This window comes from Cavia porcellus, unplaced genomic scaffold, assembly GCF_034190915.1.
Source record: "Cavia porcellus strain 051 isolate PalLab524CR breed Dunkin Hartley unplaced genomic scaffold, mCavPor4.1 scaffold_19, whole genome shotgun sequence".
Lineage (NCBI taxonomy): Eukaryota > Metazoa > Chordata > Mammalia > Rodentia > Caviidae > Cavia > Cavia porcellus.
In genome coordinates this window covers 59,994,280-60,009,999 of record NW_026947502.1, presented here as the reverse complement: position 1 = coordinate 60,009,999, position 15,720 = coordinate 59,994,280, and the positions used below count along the sequence as shown (strand labels likewise).

The 15,720-nt window shown below is 44.6% G+C and overlaps 1 long non-coding RNA gene across 2 annotated transcripts; it reads right to left on the bottom strand.

The window, feature by feature from the left end:
• Positions 1-10,222: 10,222 nt before the first annotated feature.
• Positions 10,223-13,766, bottom strand: LOC134471734 (uncharacterized). Of its 2 annotated transcripts, none has more exons than XR_010041326.1 (3): positions 13,093-13,766; positions 12,733-12,952; positions 10,223-11,094 (listed from the first exon to the last, which is right to left on the bottom strand). It is a non-coding gene; the product is annotated as an uncharacterized LOC134471734 (long non-coding RNA). The 2 variants fall into 2 exon arrangements; XR_010041325.1 differs by having other exon boundaries at positions 12,759-12,952; positions 13,093-13,763.
• Positions 13,767-15,720: the final 1,954 nt, after the last annotated feature.

The following is a 15,720-nucleotide window of genomic DNA, read 5'->3' as shown; positions in this document are numbered from 1 at the left end:
ACATTGGCACACAGTATTAGTACATGGACCTTGAGGCGTCACATGATGCTCTGATTCATGTGTACATTGGGTGGTGATCAATGCAGGGTAATGAGCCGACCCAGCACCTTAAACTTTGGCTAATTTCTTCATGCTAAATGTATTCAAAGTCCTCTCATAACATTGTGAGAGATATAATTCATGACTGTTAACAGTATACAATAAAATAACATAGAATAACAATTTATTCCTCCTGTACCCAAACCTTAAATTTAACTATATTTATTTTAAGAAGAAACTGCTATGAAAAGAAAACCACTGCTGAAAACCAGTATTACTTGTTATAAAAGGAGGATAACTACAAATAAAGGCAGTAAGACCAAAATCACTGAATTTGTTGTATATTCTACAGTGCATGTCGGGCTCGGAGCCTCTCTGTTAAGAAGTGAGATTATCAAACGCTTGATTCTTAGAGAGGTGGGATTTCCTCCAATGTAGGCACAAGGATCAAGGGACAAAAAGGGTGTACAAGAATTTTCCTATGACAAGATTGAATAGAATTAAATATCACCAAAAATAATTGCAGAATGACCAGTAGCTGGTGGACGTGTGTCTATGTCAAGGGAAACAGCCAGGCACATACACTTTGCACACACTCAAGCACACCCTGGGGAAGGAGCTTTTACCTCACACTTTCCCCCGCTTGCCCCTCAGGATCATGTGCTCTCCTGCACCGCTCCAGCCCACCAGGGTGTGCGTGATCCCAATGCTTTCCCTCAGGTGAAGGACACTGCCTACCCAAGGGCACAAGGAAGAGTCCAGGGTTCCTGGGGCTATGCTGTGCCTCTATTGGTCATGCTGTCCCTCTATGCACCACCACATTCCCATGAAACAGGGATGCAACCCTGTGGAAGGCGTGGAGTACATTAAGAGAGTCACAACATGGCTTTAGAGCACATAGCTTTAAAGCTATTTGAAAATCATAACCCACAAAATGTACTTTCTGGGTAAGCAATTCCTCAAAACATTCCCTCTTCTTCCACCAACTTCTGTTTCTTAACTTGGGTCCATGTTTCTCAGATATTCATTTTTATCACACTAACTAACCAACCAACCAACCAACTGCCCTACCAGCCAAGCAGCCACCAGCAAACAACCAACAAATCAACCAGCTAATAATCCAACCAGCCAACCAATAAACCAACCAGCTAGCCAACCAACAAATCAACCAGTCAACCAATCAGCCAACCAATCAACCAACCAACGTACCTACCCACCTCCCAACCACCTGACTGCCAAACAACCAAGCCTTCTCCTTATTCCCACTGCATTTAATCTCTTCCCCTTTCATCACACTGAACTGGCCCCACAGGAATGGTCTTCCCACCAGGGCTGGCCTTCCCACCAGGGCCCTGTTTATGTCCTCTGTCCACAGTGGCCATTTTTTCAAGTTCAGTTTATTCAACCAAGGTTAATGTCTTGAAGGGCTTTTGTAGGACAATCAGTAATGGAATTGGATTTCCAGGTTCTACAGAGGCTATATCTTCGTTGTTTCAGTTCCCACTGGGGACTGGGAAGCGGAAGATAAACCAGGGAAGCTGACCCTGGAAGTGACGGCTCTGTCACTTCTGGCTACATCCTCCGGCCAGCACTCATGGCAGAGCCACCACTCGACCACAAAAGGACCAGCAACTGCTTCGTTTGTGTCCTGGAACAGGAGTGGAGTGGCCAACATTATCTCTTTTTCTTGGCTCTGACTTGTTTATAAACAGCATGATGGTGTTGTTCCCACCATTGAAACAGGATCTGTGAACTGCTTGCCTGACATCAAGGGGTAAATTAACCATGATACCATCTTGGGGGTTTTACCTAAGGCAAGTGACAAGAGCTAGGCTGGGTTATTTATTTATTTTCTATTTAAAGAAAGAAAGAAAAAAATAGAAAAAAAGGTGGAATAATACAGAATTCAAAAAAATAACACTAAGAAATCACTAGTTAAATTAGATATTGTCATCTTAGAAATGGTTGTTCAAGTTACAAAATAAAAGCATAAGCAGTCGACAGACACTCAGACATTGATGGTGCAAACCATTCTGTTCAATAATACAACAATTTAGTAATATGGTCATCTATCTTACACACTTATACATATATGCAGCTATATCCTTTAGAGTACTTTCTTTCCTTTTAATTTTTAAAATATCTATTATACATTTTGGATCTTATTACTCTTTCAGTTTTTATTATTTTTTACACTAGAGAGACAATGTGATATTTACTAATGTGAGTCTTGTTTATTTCACTTATGAGGATAATCTCAAGTTGCCTCTATTTACCTATAAAGGCCTCAAGACCATCCTCTTTAATAGCTGAGTAATATTCCATTGTATAAAAATACCACATCTTTTTCATCCACTCTGCGGTTGATGGGCATTTTGGTTGTTTCCAAGATTTAGCTATTATAAGTTGTGCTGCTATGAACATGGGTGCACATATATCACTATGACATGACCTTGTCAGTTTTTATGGGAAGATATCCAGGTGGGGAATAGCTGGATTGAATGGAACTTCAGTCCTAGTTCGTTGAGGAATCGTCGTACTGATTTCCAGGGTGTAGAATCTTCTCTGAACTCTCACCTGATGTAGGGAATCTGGGATGCCATGGAAGATGGAAGTCATGCACATTGTCTGGTTCACTCCAAAATATCAAACAATAGATATACAAATCAGGAGCCTTCAGATGGGGCTAAGTCTATACAAGAAACCAGATAGTTGTGCTAAACCACTTCACAAGGACAGGGAGGCTCCTCCTCCTTGAGAGGCTCCTTTAGACAGGGCAATCAAAGAAGGCCACTCCTAAAAATAATGTCTGTGAGCAAGCAGAGCACAGATCTAAGGCAGTGAAACTCACAGTGACAGAAACCTGCTGTACTTTTGTGCAAACTTACACAATATACAACAGCTGGAGTAAACCCCAGTGTAAAGTATAAACTATGGACTTGGGGTGACCATGACACGTTAGTGTAGGTTCATGGATTGCAACAGATGCACCTCTTGGAGGGGGGTGTTAGTAATGGGGCAACCTGGGCATGTTGAGAATGGGGACCTAGGAAATCTCTCTACCTTCTGTTCAGTTTTGTTATGAACCTAAAACTGCTCTAAGAATTCAGTCTGCTGAAAAAAAATGAACAACAGAGGCAAAATAAAACAAAGCAAAGACATGCGGGCTGAGTTCTGACTAATGCAGTGTGGGAAGTGATTTCTGGGCAGCGGTGAGCAGGTCGGGGAGCAGAGCAGGAGCCTGCCAGGGCACAGGCATCCCCGGGGTGTGTCCCCTCCCAGGGAAGTGACGGATTCAGCTTTGGCAGCTGCTTCGGGGGCAGGAGAGGGGTGCAGGGGCAGGCAGAAGCAGCCTTGAGTACCCAGGCTTTAGTCAGTGTCAGGGAATCAGGTGGGAGCCAGTTATGATTTCTAAGTGGTTTCTGGCCTTGTGTACACTGTCAGTGATGGGTTTGCTGAATGAAGAAGAAACACCCGAGAGACTGAAACAGAGGGACACTGTAACACAAATACCCTGTCCCCTTCAAAAATATATCAAAATATGCCCTCCTGATTTGTATATCTATTGTTTGATATTTTGGAGTGAGGCAAGTATGGGGAACCATTGCTGGCTGGCAGAGGCATGGATCAGGCCCTCATCACTGGTACAGTGGAGCCAGAGGGTTGGATCACAGTAACTCCTTTCCTATAGGTCTTTTCTGTGTGTCTCACTCACTCATTTAGGCTGCACACCAATCCCAAGAAGAAGGAAGCCCTGATTTACATGTGAGGAAGCCAAAGCTCAGAGGAGTGAGAGTAATTTCACGGGATCACACGGCTCCCAGGTACCACAGCTGGCCTTGTCCAGGTTCCAGAAGCTGGGGACTGACCTCTGCGTTGCATTTCCTGGTAATAAGCAACAACTAAGCTCAATGTATTGCGACTCAGAGAAGCAAAGTAGCCCGGGAGTGCTGCAGACTGAGTGGCTGGAAGGGAGCTCTGAGGAGTGGCCTGTCTCACTCCTGCACCAGCCCCAGGAATATCACAGGGGCCTTAGTGCTGGTCTGCGCGTCGCTCAGGTCAATGTAATGAGATTCACAGTCACACTGACAGAAGGGTCAGTGCTGTGCTGGGAAACTGCAAGGAGGCACTCAGGACAAACAGAAAGGCAGGAAGAGGAAGTCTTGACCTTCTGATGCTGGTTAGGGGAAGCCCAGGGTCCTCACACATAACCCAGGCCACCCGCCAGCTGAGTTCACAGCCTGGGCTTTTGGGGCCAAGTAAAGAGATGGCTTGCTCTGCAAAGAGCAGGTGTTGTCCTAGGGGTGAAGGCCATGCAGGACACAGAGCCTTGTTCCAGAAAGTGGCAAACAACAAAGCCACCAGGGGTAAGAGAGGAGAGGTGTGAGTCCCGAGGCGGCCGGACTCCGGCGCTGAGACTCTGCTCCTCTCTGCTATGTCTCCCCCTGCTCCTGGTTTCAGTTCTTTTGGAAGAAAGTTGACTATGTGTTGGATGATCCGCTAATTTGCACATCTGACTGGCCCTGAACTTGCAATCCTTCTGTCTCAGCCTCCTGAGTAGCTGGGATTATAGGTGTGCACCACCACACCCAGCAAATTTGCCCATCTGCAAAAGCCTAGCTTCTTCCTCATTTCTGTTTGGCAGTGCGGCAAAATCCGGATTTTTTTTCTCTTTATGGTGTTTACACATCATGTTGCTCATGAGAAGTCTCGAGCCACTCTGATTTGATGCTCGCAAGGTCTGACTGAGTCTTTCTGCTTTAAATCTGGAAAGAGTTTGGAAGGTTCAGTCCTGGCAGTGGTTTGTAACTTTTCCTTCTGCATGAAAGGTCGTGGGTCTCGGTTTGAAAATCCCTACTATTTTTTTAACTCACCTTCATGTCTCCCTCTCTCCCATTTTCCTTGTATCAGCCTGACTGGTTTTTCCTTCTAAAAGATCCATAAGCCACGGTGATGGCAGTATCTGTTTCTAGGAAGAAAAGAAAAGGTGGCTTTCAGCACCGTCTCTGTGCTGAGGACACCCAGGGTCCTTTTCTCAGCCTCTCCTGGATGCCAGGTTCCTGTGTCAGGGCAGCAAATAAGCTTCCGTCCTCACCGTCCTCGCCATCTGACCTGTCTGGCTCCTGGCCCACCTGGCCTTACTCCTGACTGCGCAAGGTGCTCTCCACCCCGGTCTTTCCCCAGTGTTACCTGCACACCCTTTTCCAGCCCTTCCCCAAAGTCCCGGCTGCCCTCACCCTCACCTGGAGTAGCTTAGTGACCTCTCACCCGGTCTCCTCTTTCTGCCTTGAACTCTTCCAGTTATCAAGTGGAAAGCTCTTTTCAAGATGTGAGTCCAGTTACATCACCCCTCATTCTAACCCTCCACCATCACTTTTTTCTTCTGGATTCTGAGTTTTCTTAACTGTAAATTGGGGTCAATTTAGCCCACCTCATGCGTGTATGAGTGGGGTGAGACCATGCATGGAAAGTGCCAAACATACAGGCGACACACAGGTTCTGGGCACTGACAGGCGAGCATCCCCATCTGCTTGTCTAAAGATTTTTTAAAGTCATACATTGAACTTCCAACTGCTTGGCAAAATAGATCTTAATGTCTTAGCAAGTGTGTCCTTGTAATGAAACAGCGAAGTACATAGAATAGTTGTTTTTCTACAAGCAGAAGCTGGCACACTGAAGGACCCTTGAACCCAGAAAAGGTTTCTGTGCCTGGTCTTCTGCCCGCAGCCAGTCCTGTCTGGGTGAATAACCAGTGTAAGAACACATAATGCACAGCAGGCTATTTATTTACTGAGTAACCTTTGGTTTTCTTTATTCAGTTCCAGCAAAATCACTAACAAAAAACAGAACTCTCACATAATTTGTGTTTTGTTGTCAAATGGTCAGATAATAAATATTTTAGGCTTTAAGAACCATTTGTCTTTCTTGCAACTACTCAGCCTTGCTGTGGAAGCAGAAAATCTGCCAGAGACATAAAAGAATGGGCTGGCTCTGTTCCAGGATAATCTTATTTTCAAAAAGCAGCAGCAGGCTAGATTTGTTCTGCGGGCCAAGTTTATGCATCCTCATCTAAAGAATTAAAAAAATAGAGTGTGCGTATATTCAAAATATATGCATTTGAATGTGTCAAATATATTTAATCAAAATATAGTTTAAAATAAGTGTAAAATAGAAAAAAACCTATTTTTCATGCATTAATAGAACTTTAAAGTATTCAAAATTATTAAAATTAAAAGAATAATTAACTTAATAATAAAGTTAATGATTAACTTAATAATTAACAACAATCGAACTTCTAACTAAAATTTAGCTAAAGCTGAAAAGTTTTATTTCAACTTTAAAAAATATATAGTTATGTTTTATTAAGTATTTGTGGTTTTGAAAAGGAAACTTTTGGTGACTTTAGCATTCAGTGTCCATCTAACCATCAGTAAAAGGGATCAGAACGATGTGTCAGCTGTATGGCATTCACGTTTCCATATGATATGTAGCAATGCAAGAATCTAATGTTCTGTGAAGTGGAACTTGACTCTTTAATGAACTTTTATCTTGCCTAATACTTTGCCAATCAAATCCTCCCAAAACCCTGAAGCAGAAGGTCCCTGTGAGGCTGGCAGTGGTCACACAGGAGACCTGGAAAGCACTCAGTGCCCAAGAACCTCAGGCCAAGTCCAGCCTGGCCCTGATTACCATGTGGAACACTGGGCAAACAGCTGCCTGGGCAAGATGCATGCAACCAGGGTGCTCCCAGAGAAGGAGGGAAATCCAAGCCTGCATTGGGAACATAGGCTACAGCAAATGATTCCTGAAACTTGCTTAGCTATTTGTAGCAGTCATGACTATTTCACATCAACATGGTACTTGGAAGGTGGTGAGCTCCCAGCCACTGGAAGGATTCAGCAGAAGTTGAATGTCAAGTCATGGTGTCCTCCATTGACACATGATGAGTCATGGCCTCTGAGATCTCTCCCAACCCTGAGACTTCAAGAATGTTAGATAAAGTGACACAACAAACAACACACAAAGACCCTATATGAGACAAAGAGCAGGATCAGCCAGAACCAGGTCACACTTGGTTTGCAAAAATTAACTGTTAAGCATTTAGGAAATTTGTGAAGAGATATTTAAACCATAGTACCTTGGTTACTTTTCTCTCATTGCTGAGACAAAATAACTAATGCTTAAAATTAAGGAAAGAGAGACTTACTTAGCTCACAGTTTGTAGAGGTTTCAGTCCATAATCAGGTGGTTCCAAGGCAGGGTGGCGTGGTGGAGGGATGACTGCTCATGGCAACAGAAGAGAGCAAAAGCAACAAGAGCAAAAGGAGAGGAGAGCAAGCCTCTTCCCCCTCTTATACTGTATGCAGGCTACTCTCCCTTGGGTGGGTGTAGCACTCACACCACCTCTGTGTCCTCCTCTTACACAGGCTCAGAGTATTTACAAAGTGAGGACACTGGCTCCTTGCTGAATTGAGCTGGACGTGCTGCAACTCTGTTTCCTGAGGTGAGGGCATGAAAACAAGAGGTCCAGGTTTAACAAACTTTCTTCAGAAGGCCCACTCCGCGCCATGCACATGAGGCTTTGGGGGGACATCCAGACCCAAACCATAACACATGGGTAGTTTAAAATCTGCCATAGGGGAGATATTTACACCATGAAAATTGTCAAACACTATTACTCAGGGTTCTCTTTTATTTCTGTGGAGCTGATTTACCAAAAATCACTGAATACATAGTTGGTACAGTTGTTGAATTTCATTTTATTTGGGACTTATAAAACTAACTTGACCGCATGTCTTCTGGAAGAAAACTACCAGGCTGATTAGGCTACCTGGTTTGGTGTGCTGACAGACCAGTACTACACAGCTGTGTGACCCTGGACAAAGCACTTGCCCTATCTAAGCCTTGATTTCCTCGTCTATAAAATGGGATAATGATAATACTTAATAGGATTGATGTAATAATTACATATGATGATACACATACAGTGATTATCATGGCTCTTGGTACATAATAATATTTCAATAAATATATCCACTATGATTATTTTTCTAAGTTATCCACATTTTTTTGTACCAGGAATTGAACTTGCAACTTCGTGTTTCCCAAGCATGCACTTATGCAGCTGAACTAAACTCCCAGCCCCTATCTATTGTCAAAAAGTGGCAATCTTATTTTTACACAATAGGACTATTTCATATTTACGTGAAGCAATGTTGAGTCTATTAAGAGGACAGTGCACGGATAATAAGGTTGATGATGCAGAAGAACCAGGATCAGAAAATAGGTAGGATCCAAGAGAAACAGGTGGGCCAGAATTCAGGCAGAACCTCGACACCACCTTTCCTGCCACCCAGGTAACTGGCCTTGCTGTGGGACTTGTGTCTACCACTAGCAGAAATTTCTGCTGCCCCAGGCCCAGCCCTATGAATGGATCTCTGTCTCTGAGAAGCGGGATTTGCACATTGCAAGCTTCGGATTCAAAGCCATCAGCACATATGTCCAGGTGGCCAACCCTCCTTGGTTGGGTGCCAGCACCTTAATGTCCAAGAATGTGGGTAGAAACAAATATCTAGTGTTTTTAGAATGTGATCTAGAAGATGGATGCTGTCTCCCACCAAAACCTACATCAATGGGGCTGGGGATTTAGCTCAGCGGCATAAGCGCCTGCCTTGCAAGCAGGCAGTCGTGAGTTCGATCCCTGGTACCGATAAAAAAACGAAAAAGACAAAAAAAATTCCTACATCACTGATAATTACCAAATATAGGAAAAATTCACGTAAGTGACACAGTCCCTCAGAAGCCATACATTCTTCCTCCTATGTTTAGTGTTCAACAACACCTACAGCTATAAAAAGAATTCCCATCTGGTGTGAAAGAACTATTTCTCAACATCTGAACATTCTTTAATCCTCTCTCCAAAGAGAGATCAACAAATTCTATTAAGTTAATATCCAGTTCTAAGACTCAAAACTTTGGTGCTTATTCTTCCTTTCATATTTAGGAATAACAGTTGATATCCTGCATTCCTTGGACTACATCAGGGCTCAGCGAACATCTCCATATAGTTTAGCCTTCGCAGTCCATACAGCGTTTGTCTAGATTATTCTAGTCTGCCTTTGTGGTATGGATGCAACCATACACAACCCATAAATGGATGAGTTTGGTTGTGTTCCAATAAAACTTTATCCATAAAATCCCTCAGGTGCTGTACTGGGCTGGAGTCTTGAGTTTGCTGAGTCCTATTCTAGACTATAGTTTGGTGCCAGCAGCTCATCTCGTGTATAATATCAGGGAACACACAAGGGAAGCAGGGAAGTTACCATGTACGTACACACACACACACACACACACACACACACCCTGTAGAACGTGGGAAGAATCTCCAGGTCTGTGGGGTCCATGGCTTCACATGTCCCAGCTGCTGCTGCCCTCCTTAACACCTGCACCACATTCTCATTCCGTCAGTCACAGCTTCATTGTTTGTGGCTCAATATCTGATGGTGGTGAACCCAGCTTTCCTTGGCTTGAGCTTTGGAGGGTGGCATGGCCATTTAATGATCATGTGGGAGGCCCCAGCAGTTTCTAACCCTGTCCCTCTCCCTAACGAGCAGCACCTGTAGTTTCCCCTGGTGCTCAGAGAACAGAGAGGAAGTCCAGACAATGAAAAGACAGGTCACAAAGGCCCACTCCCTACATCAGATGTCAGAGTTACCAAGACGGCACCGCAGCACGTGCCGGAGGAAGAGCGCTCTGTTTGTGCCGCACATTTGACCCACAGGATCTAAATGGTTTGTCTGTTTCCCCATTAGGCTTGAGCCTCCTGTGTGCTGAGGACAATGTGTACCAGTTTTTGCTAATACAAAAATGCATGTCAAACGTGTTCAAAAATGCATGTCAAAAGGTGTGCACTGTAAGAGAAGTAAAAACATAAATACGAACATGTAAATTATGAAGTAATTCATGAAAAATGTAAGTTGCATGCTGTGAGGGAATGATGGGCTCCCATGGGCGAATAATGCATGCAGGAAATAGAAATTTGTGGACAGCCATGATGTAGGAAGTTTATTCTCCCCTGGGGGTGGGAAGCTGGCATTCTTCTCTTTTCTTGTGCAGTCTTTGAGCAATACTCTCCAGTTGGAAGTGGTATTGATTTGCAGCCAGAGAAAATGTTTTGCTTTGGCTTTTTGGAAGAATGATTTATTTAAGAGCTTACAATTTTAAAACAATAGAACTTTGGAAAACCATTTGTTTCCTCCCTAGATGACACCTTTAGTGAGAAGCAGATGCTATCAGCACTAATAGACTTTTACTCTAGATGTGAAAGGTGAAAATATCACTCATGAGTTGGCTTCTTTTGGCAAGTTTAACTACTGATGGAAGGAAATGAAATATGTTCAAGTCAACACCACTTTTTTGGACATTTAAAAAGTATAAATTGTGGTGTTAGGCAGTGTAGGGGACAAAGGAGGAATAAGGATTAGTCCTTGCCCTCAAATTACTTATGGTTTAGTGGAGACAGAGATTTGGGGGAGCCTGTTATAGAGCCATGAGCAGAGGCACCAGCCACCAGGCTTCAAGGAAAGCAGAGGAGGAGGGTTATCTGCAGCTCATGGAACCAAGATCAGCCTCACGGAGGAGAAAGCGTTATTTCAGGGGCAGCTCTGACTTCAGTGGGAGTGCTGGGGAGGTGTGCTCTTGGTTGTGAGAACATACAGCACAGGTTGCAGAGTCCAATGCCTACAGATTCAAACATGTCCCAGTCGGGTGTGAGTGAGGCCATCTGGGTGTGAGACATGTCTCTTTTAGAGGGACCACTTCCGAGGTTCACTTGACTATTAGGATGTGCTACTTTTTTAGAAGAAGCCTAGAAACTTTTTTACACGTTGCCAGTGGAGTAGATAAAGCAAGCACCATGACAATGACACAACCCGAATACATCTGCAGACTCAGTTTAATCGCAGGCGGTGACTTGTGTAAACGGGTGGTGGAGGCTTCAGGCATCCTTGGAACCGGCCCTGCTGGACACATGGACAGGAGTGACTGGGAGCCCGGCTGAAAAGACAGAGAGAGGGCCAGAGCTGGAGCCTTGGGGACACCGAGAACACTCTGCAGAACTTTATTCTGTGGGCACTAGACCTGTGCTCACGGACACCTTGATGCCATCTGCTCTAGAAAGATTTCTTCTGGGGCTGCTTATGGAAGAAGGAAGGAAAAAAGATCCCTGAGTGAGGGTCAAGAGACAAGCGAGGGCGGCAGATCCCTGGGAGTCTGAGCCTAATTAAAGTGGGCAGAAGAGGACCATTAAAGTCAGAAATACTTATGAGCCTCTGAAAATAAAGTTGAGGGACTAGAAGTTATATTTCTTCTGAGAGTGATTTAGGAAACCGAGATCTAGGCCTAAATAAATTACTAACTAGTTTTGTGATTTAAGGCAAACATTTCTCTTAAGCTTTAGCTTTTGTCCTGTCAGACTGTGACAATAAAACTGTCCCTGACTAACTGGGGACATTATAGTGATAGGAAGAGGACACTGCCGGGACCCTATCCATAGAAGTTATTTTGCTTGGTGTTAGGATAGTCAGAGCTGCGTTAGCTAAGGGCTGGCTTTGTGAACATATGAGGGTGTGAAAATCGTTATAAAAAGTGACAATTAAAAGTAATTTTAAGTTTATGTGGAATGAACAGCCACACCTGCAGAGGGAACATTTACCATGCTGTCATCAGCAGGGATGGTCCTGACACTGTGTGGCTTCTGCCCTTCCTAAGTGGACCCACCCAGTCCCCGCTGAGGGCTCCTCCCCAAGCAACCACAGGAGATGCCTCGCACCACATGGGACCAGTGGCAGAAGATGTGCCCAGCTGTGTAGGATGTATCCTCGGCCACACAGACCCTCCCAAACAAAAGTAATGAGAATTAACTGAACTGGAGCTATAACTCCTGTAGGAAGGAGAGCAAGCAGTAACGTGGGTGGGGGTGGGGGTGCGTGGGAAGGTGGAAGACAGGAGTGGAGATGATGGACCACCAGGGAGAGGAGAGGATGCAAATGGGTGATGAGAGGGGGGACTGCAAGGGGGAAGATCCGGATATGTTGTGCCCAGTGGCACCAAAGTTGATTTAAGTTAAGAACAATCCCTGAGGGGCTGGGGATGTAGCTCAGTGGTAGAGTGCTTTCCTAATTCAATCCCCAGCACCACACAAAAACAAAAACAAAAAGCAACAGTCCTCTAGAGCTGGGGACAGATGTAGCTCCTGTATGAAGCCCTCAGTCCAATCCCCAGGGCTGTTACTTCAAAGAAAGAACCATCTCATCTTCTGTGAGGCATAGTTCCATGGCCATTTCTGCTTTTTTTAAGTTAGCATAATTTCACTCGGTAGGACCCCTTAAGGCATCTTTACCCCTCACGTGAGTTAGCTTTCTTTTGGTAAATAAAATACTGCCCTTATTCACTTGAAATAAAATAATTCCTTTTAAGTGCTTAAGTAAAAAGCAGAGCTACAAGTTGTTAAATGTCTACTAATGAGAAGGGGGAAAAGCTGGTTAAATTAGATGGCGTGCAACCGAATAGATTAGGAGTCAGGGTTAACATTTAAGATTCTGCCTTTAAATTCCACAAAAAGGAGTTATTCCAGAAAGAAACGTATTTTAAGAGTGGTCCAAGCAATGGCAGTAAGGGAAGAGGTGCACTGACTTTGGGGTTGGAGGTGAGTGGGTTACCAGGCTCCTCCTTTCGGCACTCTAACTTGATTTCTGGTTCCGCTGAACACGGAGCTCCCCAAGGTCTCTCCGCCTTGCTGAGCCCCATGGCTGTGCCGTGGAGAAACAGAGATGCGCTGGTGACCGTGCGGATGGAGTCCACGAGACGATGTGCGAAGTTCATCACCGACTAAGCGATATCATACCGTTTGTTACTAGAAAATTAAGGTCTGATGTTAGAAATGAAAAGGTTGTAGGCCGAAGAACTGAAAATCCATAACAACTAAACATGGGAGAGAAAAGTGACTTTCAGAAAAATTGCCACGAAGACGTAATATTGCTATTCAGCCCTCACCGCTGCCGTGCTGGGGTTCAGCGGGGTCTTTCACGATGCAACCTCAGCCGCCTGTGTGTCGTGTGTAGCTCCAATGCAACTGTAACATAAACCATCCCCAGCCAGACTGCAAAGTGTTAGTGTGTACCAGGGAAAGAGGGAGACAGAGACGCAAACACTGGGAAAGAGCGCAGCGCACCAGGTCCGGCCCTCAGCCTCTGGCGCAAACCTGCCCGGTCAGCACTGCTCGAACCAAGCTGCTTCCTGGGACAAAGACCTCGATGTGCTGTCTCTACAGGAAAATCCTGCAGCGGTACTGCAAGACATCCTTGAGACTTCGCCTTTCCCATGGAAAGGAAATAACAGTGATAGTGATAGTCACCGCAGCCAAGTCTTCCAGTGCACCTGTGAGCCTGACCCAGGAAGGGTCATCTCACAGTGACCACATTGGGATTCTCCCAGTTAGGCTCATTCTCTTCATTTATCCATGAGGAAACCAAGGCCTTGAGGTAAAGGAGCTGGTCACAGCCGAGCAGCTGGAGAGGTGAGCCCAGGTGTCTCTCCCTTGGCTGTCTGGGCCATCTTCCTGTCAGCTCAGTGGCTTCCCTAAGATGCTGAGAGGGAGCGCCCTACTGGTCCTCAGAGAACCCCACCCCCAGGCCTTGAGGAAAGAAACAGGGTCAGAGAAGTGAGCTGGCATGCTCAGGACAGCACAGCTTTCCCTGGCAGATCAAACCCTCCCATCACCCCCCCCCCCCGCAGGGTAGTGGCCAGTCGTGGACACTGGGCTTGGTCTCTGGTATGTAGCTGTTTTCAGTTTCCATGCTCTTCCACGAACAGGCTGTTGGTTTCACTTTAGAGAACTGCAACACCTGTTTACCCTTCTGAGGGAACAGCTGGCGTGTGCGCTGGGAACTCTTGCTAGCCAGGCGCACCCATGTTTATGGTGGGCTCGCCCTGGCTTCTCTTGACAGAGAACTGTTTGACATGGAGCGAGCAAATAAGGGCGTCCAGTGACCATCAGCCCATAGATTCTTGTTTCTTAGCAACTTCCAGAGTGAATATTGCATGGTGCCCACCAAGGTGAGAGTTTCCATGACATGATCACATGCTCATGACAGCTGACCTTTATGGAATGCCCTTCATATAGCAGCACCCTTGAATTCTTGCAGTTAAACCCAAACTGAGGGATGTAATCCATTTAACAGATAAGGAGCACAAAACCCAGGTAACCCAGAAACTCATCAATGTTGAAAAGAATCCTAAAATACAGGAGCCAGAGTTTAGTATGCATGATGCCAGAGACAACGTCTGTAACCTCCACCTTGCATCTACAGAGACTAGGGCATCTGTGGCTCAAGGCAAGGTTTTTGACCTTAGGGGATTATAGTCTAACATGGGGCACATATACATGAAAGCATGACTTATTCTTAAACTCATAGTTCCAAAGCGAGTAGAGACTTTTTCTCCCACTAAGAGACTTTTGAGAAGCATCTTTAATTTCTCAACAGGCCTATGCAGGGTATTTTTATCCCCATTTTACAGATGAAGAAAATGAAAAGCAAAGTAAATCATCAAACTTTCTGTAGTTAATATTAGAGTCTTGATTCAGGCCCTGGTGGTTTAACTCCAGAGTCCAGGTTTGTACCCATAGTCAAGGTTAAAAAGAAGAGAGTCAATCCTTAGCACCGACTCCAGTAAGTTTTCCTGCCAACCAGGGATCTAAAGGAAAAAGCAGCCTATGATTTTGGGGGAAGGAAGGGGTGTAGAGCCAGAGCACAGGGTTTGAGTCCTTTCACTCCAGGCACTGTAACTGGAGAGGACCATTGGCCCTCTTTTAATGGGACCTATCACCTCAGTCCATCTTTGAGAAATGCTTTTTGTTTAATTGTTTGTTTCTGGGCCATAATCCCTGTAGATGCTAATGAAACCCTTGGCAAGTCTGGGAAAGTTTTAAGAGCTTTAGACAAATCGCAAAAGTTATTGCATTTTACTGACAGCACGTGAGGCTAGTTCAGTTTTTCACACAGCCTCTCATAGAATACTTATGCAATTGTTCATCAACATTTTCATGCTTGTGAATCTGTGGCCTTTATTTCCTATTTCCAAGAGCAGGAAAGAAAACAGCCATTTAAGGGGTAATCTGATGGCTCTTGCTTGCATGTCTGCCTCTGCTTCTTTTCCATGTGTGGAACAGCAAAAAGACCGCTGGTCTGGCTTCCAGGCCACTGCTGTTTCTTTGCTGTGATTTGGGGAGCCCTCTGCCTTTTGGAGGCTATGTTCTTTCTTTCTACAGCCTTTGGTTTCCACACTGGGCTCTATACCTAGAGTTGGTGGTTAGGGTTGTGGGTTATTGCATGGAATCTGAGAATCCACACAAAAGAGAAGTCTGATGTTGATCAAAGTTGTACTCCATTTGCATCTATTGCGTATGTCTTTGGAGACACTGTCCTAGTAATAGATGCAATTTCAAATGCAAATGATTACAATGCAATATGTGTATATGCCAATTCTCCAAGATGAATCTAATTGTTATGTATCACAAACATACCAATGTAAAGGTATTACTGGATTTTACTAGCTTTTGTCTTTATGTGTTTTCTAGTTAAAAGGAAATTAAACACACTAATAAATTTTTATTTCTGATCA